This window comes from Columba livia, chromosome 1, assembly GCF_036013475.1.
Source record: "Columba livia isolate bColLiv1 breed racing homer chromosome 1, bColLiv1.pat.W.v2, whole genome shotgun sequence".
NCBI classification, from domain to species: domain Eukaryota; kingdom Metazoa; phylum Chordata; class Aves; order Columbiformes; family Columbidae; genus Columba; species Columba livia.
The window spans coordinates 133,897,904-133,908,718 of NC_088602.1; the positions used below are offsets into that span (position 1 = coordinate 133,897,904).

General features: G+C 46.2%; 1 protein-coding gene and 1 long non-coding RNA gene across 33 annotated transcripts in view; one reads left to right on the forward strand and one right to left on the reverse strand.

The window, feature by feature from the left end:
• SOX5 (SRY-box transcription factor 5) overlaps positions 1-10,815 on the forward strand; it is a 732,238-nt gene that overhangs the window by 63,582 nt on the left and 657,841 nt on the right. For 9 of the 32 annotated variants that reach the window (XM_065031339.1, XM_065031284.1, XM_065031551.1 and 6 more), the window contains exon 1: positions 10,617-10,730. The exons of 2 other annotated variants lie outside the window; for them this stretch is intronic. The gene's annotated coding sequence lies outside the window, so the exon portion shown is untranslated. Of the gene's footprint in view, positions 1-8,517; positions 9,133-10,123; positions 10,291-10,607; positions 10,757-10,815 lie in introns of those variants that run through there. 21 more of the 32 variants (XM_065031290.1, XM_065031333.1, XM_065031433.1 and 18 more) reach the window with 6 other exon arrangements.
• LOC110363326 (uncharacterized) lies at positions 8,527-10,532 on the reverse strand. The gene is made up of 2 exons (XR_002421312.2): positions 10,252-10,532; positions 8,527-10,127 (listed from the first exon to the last, which is right to left on the reverse strand). It is a non-coding gene; the product is annotated as an uncharacterized LOC110363326 (long non-coding RNA).

Here is a 10,815-nt window from a genome sequence, read left to right on the forward strand (position 1 = left end):
AAATTTGCTAATCTCAGGATTATGCAAGGGAGCATATTTTCAGTCATAGGATGCTCACATGCTTCATGGACCAGGGTGAACTTGAGCTCTCTGTTGCACACTTGTTGCCTGATACACATGCACACACGTATGCACAAGCACGGGCTGGGCATTGATCATCAGGGAATTGATCAGGTCAAGAGAAGATGGGAGCTTGTGAAGTACAGTAACAAGCAGGCACGCTTACAACTTCTATTGAATAAACCTGTCCAAAAAACGTCTTTCCTCTCACTGCAAAAATAATGTTCATCTATGTCCATTCTTCTCTGATGAGCTGTGTCACCACAGAAATGGTAATTTTGCCACTTATCAGTAAGCTGTTTTTTTTAGGAAGACAGCAGGTGAGGGGGGTAAACAGGTTGTAGGGGAAGGTAACATGAGAATAGGACAGTAATTAGTTTTCAATGTCATTTCAACTACTCATCGACTTAGTGGATTATAACTCTGAACAAAGGAAGCTGAAAACTCCTGAGTGCTTCAAGGGATGCTAACCCTTCCTGAGTAAGACAGTGTTACTTGCCATAAACTAAATACTAATTATTTAATTATTCTGCAAGTGGTGAGCCTTTCAAAGCCCCACAAGGTCAGCAGCATCCTAACTGCAATAAGCAGTGTGAAATCTCGCTATTTAATGACTGATGCTGTTCAGGGCTACTATGAGTCTTCCTTAGTGCCTCCTCCTCTTGTCTCATGCCTGTCGTTGAGCCTTTCTTCCTCTCCATTAAAATTCAGTCTCTGCTTCCTTATGGCTACTGGTAATCTCACCATCACTTTTGTCATTTAAAACCTCCTTACCCAAAAAAGGAAATGTAATGAATCAGCTGCATGAAGACCTTTACTATTAAAGTATCAGTATGAATGTAAGAAAGAGAAAAGAATATTCCAGATGTAAACAACCAGTGTCTGGGTGAGAAGGACTTCAGGAATATTATAGTTGGAGAGTCCTTGCTGTGAACCCTTGGATTTGCTCTTTGTGTGCAAGCCTGGCTTCTAATCCCTGCTCTGGGTTTACAAACGCCAGCCCTGCTTCTGGTTTGGAGGATGAATACAATAGAGGTTTATTGTAGATTTGTTTTTTTTCTGAACAAAAGTCCACACTAGAGGCCTTCTGTTTATTACAAACTTTTCAGTTTGTTTTGAAGCCAGACAAAAGATTTTTAAAAAAAGAAAAAAAGCCACACACACACAAACAACAAAACAAACAACCAACTCCCAAACAAAGAAAGAAACAAACAAAAAAAACCCAACACAATTAATTCAGAGTCCCCTAATTGGTACAACAAGAGTTCTGTATGAGGTTTTTTTTGTATGCTTGATATATCCATTTCTGCAATTTCTAGGTAGCCACTTGACTTTTTGTGTCTATCCTAATTTCATCCTTACAGCCTGCCTCATTCCTTTCTGTCCTTCTTTCCTGCTTTGACTCTTCCACACAGTGCCCTGAAACTGGTGCCAGAGGGCGGCTGAGCCTCAGGTTTCCCAGGCGCTCGTCCTTTATTCCAGTAAATGCTGAACAGTCCTGTGTTCAGACACACTGCAAGCCCTGGACTCTTCACTGACACCAAGAGATCACACACAATCAGGTGTTCCAACTACATGGTTAGAAGAGAAATGAAGCACATTTAAACCAATCCAAAACAAAAGCTAGGGTTTTTACTAGTGAGATTTCAAGTTTATCAATAACGGTTCTTCACATAAACACTCACAGAAATAGATCATTGTTTTACTCATCTCTGTACTTCATTTTGTCTGGAGATGAGTGGTTCTGTCAGAACCAAGAAAGGAAAGACAAAAAAAGACTGTCTTGAATGACCCTTATTTTTTGGCAAAAGATTTGCAATCAAGTCTGATGTGTCAGAATGACTGAGAGTGAATGGATGGTGGGACACATGTTCTTCTTGAAAGCTTTTATGTGCTGCTATGTGCACTGGAGAAGCTGGATCACCAGTCACATGGCATATATTTAGAAGTATAATTAAAATGAAACTATTTTAAATACAGTATACAAACGAGTAGCATAAGAGGTTTTTTGTGGCTGTATGCACATACGTTTTCTTTGTGTTTTGTTTTGTTTTGTTTTTCTGGTCACTGAAACTGAGCTCCAGAGAAGCTATTTAGGGACACATGTAAGTGCCATTAACTTTCAGTCAGACAGCAGGTATGTAATTGCTTTTGAATAGTTGCATCGGTTATGTGACAATTAGGATCCATGTATTTAATATGTGCAATGAAAGTTTTGAGAGAGCTTCGGATTTTTTAGATGCTGAAGTCAGCATGTTGAAATGTTTTAGTAATATATATGTGCGTCTGACTTGATTAGCTGTGGTCTGATTCTCACTGAGGTTCAGCAAATGAAATCTCTAAAAGACTTAGACAGTTTTGTGTGCTTATATATTTTTGCTACTTCAAGTTACTAATATCTGGCACTTCCTATAGCTAGATGATATTTGCATATGGTATATAATTATTGTTTATGTAATATTAAGTTACATTTCTGACTTAAAAGGATCATTATATAAAGCTGTAAAGTTCCACAAAATAGCTCTGCAGCGTAAAATACCATGAAGTAAATTATGGCACAATTATTATGTGTTTCTTACACTGTGGACTATTTTCATGTACCACAGAAGCATATGAAAATAGTGAGAAGGTAATGTGTTCAGGTTGGTTGTGGTTTTTTTCCCCTCATGCACTACTATCTATAATTCCTAATGCCACATCTTGTATCCTGTTTGACAACAAGAGTCAGATACTCTTGTTTAACCATTACAAAAGTCTGAGCAATTTGATAACAAATTAGGGTGGTTCTGATTAGATACACTAAGAAAATAAAAGACAAAACCCAGTCTCCTCTCCTGGATGCAACCTGACTGCCAGAGTAGTTCCCACAGATAGCTAGGTTCATTTTGGAGCATCCAGCTGTGAGGTGACACACTTAATGCACCAGTGATCTGATCCAGTATAGAAAATCTTTGGGGCCTGATTCTCCAGTGTCTCTCGCCTTATGCAGTCATTTGTAGTGAACAGCCTGAATGCCTACGCACTGTAAAAGCAGAATATAAAATATTTTGGGCTGCTTATCTGCAGACACATTAGCAGGTGTATGAGATGAAACAGGCTTTGTGTTCCTAGGGGAATTTCACTTGCATAGTATTGCAAGACTTTTTGTTTTCTTTGAAGGTAAAATATAAAGATGTACAAGCCTTCTAGATAGTAATCTTGTGACCATTACTATAGGTACTTACAGGGCAATAGTACATACACACATTTAAAAATTTACAGGTCTAAGAGTCAAAACGCAGACTAGGACAAGTGCTAAACCTGAGCCTTTCTTCAGAAATCCAGACGTCACTAGTTGGGTTAACATTTCCTAACAATGACAATTTAAAATCAATGATTGTCCTGTTACAAATACAAACGACATGTCATTGCATTGCAACCTCCTCTCCTCTTTGTTTTTATGATAGTAATTTAATGACATTAGGAGCTGTGATATCCCATGAAAGATAGTAGTGCAAGAAAACAGCTTTATATGAGAAATGTTGTAGCAAAAACTGCACAGGCTCTATGATTTTTTGAGTAAAGATCACAAATTAACAGGGTAAACTTCCTTGTAAGAAACAGTACCTTTGGCTGGGGATTTGGCCACTTAAATTTTGTTTGTTTTTTTTACGTTTGTTTGCTTTTCTTGAGGGTACTATTTACTGTGTACATGCTGGATGATAAACCTACAGCAACTGAGCTAAATTTTAAATGGGGTTACACAATTTTTTTCAGATTTATTTTAACATTAATTACTGCACCCAAATACATTAAAAAATGCTCTGTCTTGTGGCATGAAGTTTGATTATATGTTAAACTAGAGACGGGAAATTGAGTCATTTTTTCTGTCCTATTACAGCACTTTTTTCTTTTGTTTTCATTTAAGGGGTACTGTAGAGATACTAATCTTAATAAAACAGTATATACAAATCCCTGTTCCTGTGCTACTGATAAGACAGTGCTCAGTCCTGCTAAAACTTACCCACAGGAACTGGCTGCTATTTCCAGAAGTCACAGCTGATTTTGATTACTTCCCTTTTTCAGTGGATCACCAGTTTCAGAAAATGGGGCTAGATTTAAAAACAGAAAGACACCTGCTTTTGGAAAACTCTGCAACACCTGAGGCGCCACTATTTCTACAACTCAGAGAGCACCCAAAACTCCTAATGGCTTTGAAAACCTAATGTTGCAGCCTTTGCTTGAATTTAATGTGCACACTGTGCACAATGCTGCGCCATGCTGACATACCTGGATTACTTGGGGGTCTGGAAGTACCACACTTGCACTGTCCTAATGGTCTGCCCTGACTAATTAGCCCTGAGTGACCCCCACAGAGCCATGCACGACACTTTCCTAGTGGCCTCCATATGTAAGTGAGCATCACCACATGGTTTCTCATCCTGCAAGTGCTTCCTCCACCTCTAATAGAAAACACTATTAATTAACCTGGCGGTGGGGTAAACAGCCAAGAAAGGGGACAGCCAGAATATATGCATGAGACTGCCAGCTGTGATCCTCAGCTGCTTCTCCAGCTTTTGGCAGGCATGCAAGTGAAGACTTTGGGGTCTCTCTGCCTTAAACTACAATATTTCCTCTCCCTTCGTGTCATGGCATCTAAATCATGGCCTTGGGATGCTGTCACTCAATTGGTTTGGTATCAATAAAGGTATATTCTTCTATTAAGGTATAGTTGGGAGAGGCATAAGATGTTTTCATGGCCTTTGTAGCACCATGGAGTAGGCTGAGAAGTTGGATTTTGAAATGGAATGAATATATGAGAATCTACATATTTAATAATCTGTTGCAATAATGTCCAGCATGGCCTAAGGCTGAAATTAAAAAGAAATCTGGAACTTTGTAATTTGTGCCTAGGAAAGAAGCAAACTTAAATGAAGTGTTGTGGGGTTTAGGTCCTTCTTTTTCTTAGGGAAGAATTGAGGAGTGGGCTTCAGACATGAGCTCTTTTAAGAGGGAGATTAGGGAGGACCTGCCCTGAGCTGTGGCTTTGTAATCCCTGCACTGGGCCCACTTAACTGCTTGACATGTGAAAATATTGTGTTAATGAAGTTCAGTCTGCTTCTTAAATCCATCCTTGTGACTGTCTTTATTCATCTGTGTGTCCTGATAGATTATGTTTATTTTTATATATGTGAGTAATCTCATTGAAATCTAAGAGTTACTAATGGTAGCATGACAGATGAGTGTTGCTTGGGCCTTTAATCCATTATTGAAACTGAAAGCTGTTTACCAATTCTTGTAATATTTAATTTTTGCTCAGCATAGACAACTAAAAGCAAGTATCTTAACTTTTTCAGCTGGCTTCCTTTTCTTTTTATCATTCCATATGCCCGTGATAGTTTAAATTACAGAAGACCTAATCAACATTTAATCAGCATTTCCTGTTTCTTTCAATTTTTTTTTTTTACTCACCTTCTACTAAAAATAAATATATTCCTTATTTAGTTACTAGGACATAAATGTAGTATCCATACTGAAACACAGCTCCATCATTTAGTTTGAGGAACAGACAAGAAACTGGATAGCCTTATTCAGGGACACAACAGCAGCATGCTTTATGTTACCTAGGAAGTTATTTGAAAGTCTTTTTCAAATATCATAGGTGGGATTCTCTATTGCCTCTGGGGGAAAGGAGACAGGACCTGCATAGAAGCAGATTGCTTCAATTTAAGTAACAGAGGCTTTTCCTGCTAACAGAAATCAGTGCAAGTATCACCCTGATTTTATTATGGAGAAGCAGATAAGCCATTCTGAATGGAAAAAAATGAGAGCAATACTTTGACTGATTAGGACCACATAAGGGTGTTCTTGTGCTGATGCACTCTGATATGAAAACAGATGTTTGTGAGTTCCTAAGTGGTTTCTTCATTTTGAGATGGCTTTAAGGTTATCGCAGTACCTCAATAATTGGATTACTTTGGCACAAAGATAATGTTGTTTTATAGGACTTGGGCTTTGTTCTTCACTGCTGTCATTTATACCTCTAAAAGGTGGTTCCAAACCATTTCCACTAAGAGAAAGGTAGCATTTTAAACCAGCTTTTGTAAAAATGTACTAGAAAACTGGAGTTCTCTGAATTTTCTAGGAGAATGAGGCAAGAAGGTGCACACGGCAGCTCATGTAGAGTGCTAGTGAAAGGATGAAGTTGGGGAGAACCAAAGACAGATCAGCTCTGCACAAGCAGAGAGATCTACCTGTATGTTTTTTCCTCATGGTCACATGCCTAAAAATGTTATTGTTGAACTCACAGGTGCAGGGGTGGGGGCAATGTAGTGAAAGTGAATCTGTGTGTAAACCACCTTTGCTAAGCACGCACCAATTGACTTCTAGGTGCATACTGCTCACTGTAAAGATGGGCGGTACCTTTAATTTAAACACAGTGGCACTCCATGAACTCAACTAGACCAGAACCAGACTCAAGCCACCCTTCCCTGATGTTGGGAAACTGAAAGTTAGCCAGAGCTTTTGCAAATTTCAGATTTAAAATAGACAGCAATCTTTGCACAGTACCCTACCTTTCATTGGTCACGTTGTACCAAAAAGTTTATTTCGTGCTTTCTTTAGTTACTCAGGGTGGAAAAGTGGCTTGAAGATGTGCTCCCAGCTGTGTCCAGCCCGTGTGTACTAACATTCAACATCCTGTGCTCTCAAATACACAGAGCTAAATAAGGAGATATCTTTAGGTTCTACTGAAAAGCATTTGGTTGACTGAAAATTTTGAAATGAGTCAATGAAGAAATGGTAACACAGAATGAATCCTCAGCAATAAGTAGTAAAAATTAAATTACTAGTGGCATTCACAATTACTGTTTTAAAAAGTGATTGGAAATAGGATGATAGAGTCCTTGAAGGATAAAATGTCCTCATTACTTAGGAAAAACTCAGATGATGCAGCTTGTACCAGTCCAGGGGCTTTTTTCGTTGTCTTTTTTTTTTTTTTTTTTGTAATTCTCTTTTCCACTGAACACCTTAATCCTATTGTAGAAGTAGAAAAATACAGCTCCTGTGGTGAGCATAATACAGCCTCACACCATTGTGCTTTTGATCTTAAATAAAATGTACCCACATTTGGCTTTGTCTCTTTGCTCCAGATTAGTTTCGGACCCAACCACCCTAATTCCTTTCTTGTGTTGAACTGCAAGGAACTTCATTGTGATTATAAGGAGGAGCTGGCATAAACCAAGAACAGGAGGGGGACCTAGTGCTTGTGGAAAAAATGGGTGGGAATCATATCAACAGAACAGACCTCTGAGAGACGTGGGAAGGACATACATAACCCTGTCAGCCTAGCCCGAAGAAGTCTGGCTGTAGGTCCCTAGGCTTGAGATTATCCATGGCAGTCAATTTGGATGACCAGGATGGGAACTTGTGCACAATTTGGTGACTGGGGCAGGGTAGGGCAAAACTTTGCCATTCAGCATGTGGGAACTTTTCTTGAGTGTCTGAATTTGATCTAGATGAGGCAAGCTTGGGTGGTCTGTTTTGGTTATGTTTTTGTTTGTTTGTTTGTTTTTGTTTTGTTTTTAATACAACCAGGCCCTTGGCAATAACTCATCTGACCTGCTTGGCTCAGTGCAGCCAGGCAGCAAAAAGGTCCTGAAAGTCATGCTGCCTCCCTGGCACCTCAAGCCCACACCGGGTCAGAAATGATGCTGCAGAGCTCAGGAGTCCCATTCCTCTCCCAGTCTGGCATTTTCTTTGGCAAGAGGAGTTAAAGGGCTGGCTGGGAGGGCTAATGCTCATATCTAGGCAGCTCCCGCCAGCCTTGTGTCAGGCACTGGTGCATTAGATCTGCACTGCTCCCACTCCACCCACAGGACTCCCATGGGAGTTCCTGCCACAGAGGTAGCGAAGAAGCCAAGAAAGAAATATTCCTCCATCTCTTTTTATTTTTTTTTCTTTTCCCATCAGGGTTACCACCCTTTCTCCCCACTCCTACAGAGAGGTCTGAAGTCTCACTGAATCAGCAGTCGTGAATATTATCTGTGCTGTTAATGGTTTGCATCTTTTTGCATCAAAGGGTAAAATCACTTAGGGACATACACACACTGAAATGATCATATACAATAACGCATCCAAGCAGAAAAGGGAAAAAAAAAAAAAAAGGTTGTAATGCTCATGAATTCCAGATGATGACTTTTTAAATCCCTGAGAAGGCAGTGAAATTGTTTGATTGTTCTTGTTAATTATTGGACTTGTCCCAGTATCAAATATTTGTAGAAGATAAGACTTCCCTCGTGGAGATGAATAATAACTGAACTTGCTCTTCTTTGAACAATTTGGCTCAGGGTGTGCAGTTCTGCGTTTCCCACTCTCAGGCTCAGACCCCGTCCAGCCGGCTGCGCCGCTTCATAAATGCACGTGTACAAAACACTCAATTAAAAATAAAAGACCCCGTAAGTAAACAAGAGAGAGAATGAGAGAGACCTCTTATTCACATAACGTGACTTTATTAGCAACGCCACCACCCCCGGGCCGCGGCCGCCGGTCGCCCTGCTCCTTCCCCGCGTTTCCCCGCGCCCGGGCACCGCGGGCACGCACCGGGGCGCGTCGCACCCCGCCGGCACACGGACTTGCTCCCAAACAGCTGGTTTAAGTACAGACAGAACACACGGCTGCTTAGAGGAAAACACCCCTCCCGCCCCCCATACATACACACCCACGCATATACCCCCACCCACACGCGAAACCCCGGGAGCGGCCGGCCGGGTGTCCGCGGGCCCCCGTGGGCTGCCGGTGTCAGGGCCGCGGGGCCAGCCCGGGACACGGCAGCGCTCGCCCGAGGAGCGGCGGGGGGGGTGCCCGCGGAGAGGAGGAGGAGGTAACGGGGGTCCGGGGCAGAGGCGGGCTGCGGAGCCAGGCGCAACGCTCGCTCCCCGCCTGCCTGGGGGAGCGGTGACACGGCGGGGGCTCCCCCGGCCCCTCCGCCCCGGGGACGGGTTTCAGGCCGCCGGGCGGAGACCCGCAGCCCTCCCGCCCCCGCGGTCGCCACCCCGGGCGGGCGAGGAGCCCCGCAGGCCGCCTGCCACTGAGGTAACCCCGCCGCTGCGCGCCCCACTCGCGCGATCCTACTCGCGGCGCGGGCATGAGGGGGTGAACTTCCAACCTGCCCTGGCTTTTTGAGGAGCGGGGGGCGGTGTCGGCCCCTGGGGAAAGCGCGGAGGGGGGGGGCCGCGGGGGGACCTTAAACTTCTGCTTCCCCCTCGGGTTCCTGCACACGCTTGGGACCTACGGCCGGCCGGGGTCCCCGAAAATTAAGAGGAAGAGCTGAGGCGAGGGGATGCTGAAGGGGCAGCGGCGGGTGCCCGTGCGTGCGGTCGCACCGGTGTGACAGGGGCTGCCGGTGCAGGAGGTGCCAGCGGACACGCACACGCCCACGGACACGCAACTCCCGGGTGTTTACTCTTAGCAGGGAGCGGGAGGGGGGAACTCCTCCTCGGGAAGGGACCCAGTAGCGACGTCCCCGGGACCCGCGACAGCCCCACTCGGTGAAGTTCTCGGGGTGAGGGGAGGCGAAAGGCGGGAAGGGCTCGGTGCCCCCCACCGCTTTGAACCGGCGGAAAGCCGCCCCCTCCTCCCTCACCGGAGGACAGTGGTGATGATGATGATGATGATGGTGGTGGTGGCGGCGATGGCCGTCAGCGGGCTCCGCGGGCGCGTCACTTACCGTTGGCCGCCCCGCCGCCGCGCAGGGCCGCCCCGGTGCGCGGCGGGGCGGGAGGCAGCAGCCGGCAGGGGGGAGGTCGGGGCCGGTGTGAGGCAGCCTCGGCGCGTAGGGGATCTCCCCGCGCAGCCCCCTCCCCGCTACCGCCACCTCGCCTTCCTCCTCCGCCTCCTCCTCCTCTTGCCTGCCGGGGTGCCGGCGGCGGCCAGGCGCGGCGCGGCGAGCCTCTCCTCCCCCATTGTTCCCGGTCTCCCTCTCCTGTGTTGTTTTCTTTTTTTTTGTTTTCCCTTTTGTTATTTGCACTCGCATTGTGTTGTTTGTCTCTGAAGCCGCCTCATGACCAGCAAAGGGATTTCACCTCGTCCTTGAGAGACAGAGAGAGAGAGAGAAGGGGGAAGGAGGGGGGAGAGAAAGGAAGAGATTACCAAACACCCATCTCCCGGTCCCTCCCCGCACCTCTGCCGCTCCCCACCCCGTCAGTGTCTCACTTAGCACCCCGCGCCCGGAGGAGACATTACAGACAGCGGGTAGGTGCGCGACCACCACCGTTTTAACTTTCTTGCTGCCGGCGGCTGCTCCCCGGCTGGCGCTCAGCTCTCCGCGCCCCGCGGGGCTCCCCGGGCGGCGGGGGCGGGCGGGCCCCGGCGAGGGGCACCGGAGGGTGGGGAGGGGGCGCCGCTGGCGGGGTGTGGGAGGAGGCAGGGCCGGCTGTCAGCGCGGCCGACTGCCTCCCGGGCGCTCGCACACCTCCCGAAGTTTGGTACAACTTGTCACGCCCCCCCCCCCCCCCATTCTTCCTCCTCCTCCTCCTGCTGCTGCTGCTGCCGGGGCTGGGGGCGGGCGAGGGCGGGCCGGCCACGGTGCCCGCGTGTGTGTGGCGGGGTAGCCGCTGCTCCGCGCCCTGCCTGGGCATGGCTCAGCCCTCGGGATCCCGGCGGAGCCGGCGGACAGGAAGCTTTAAATTATTGTAATTGCCTCTCCGTGCTTGCGTGCGTGAGTGCAAAGCGGTGGCCGCCGCCGCGCCGCTGCCGGGGAGGCGCGCAGGGGCGAGC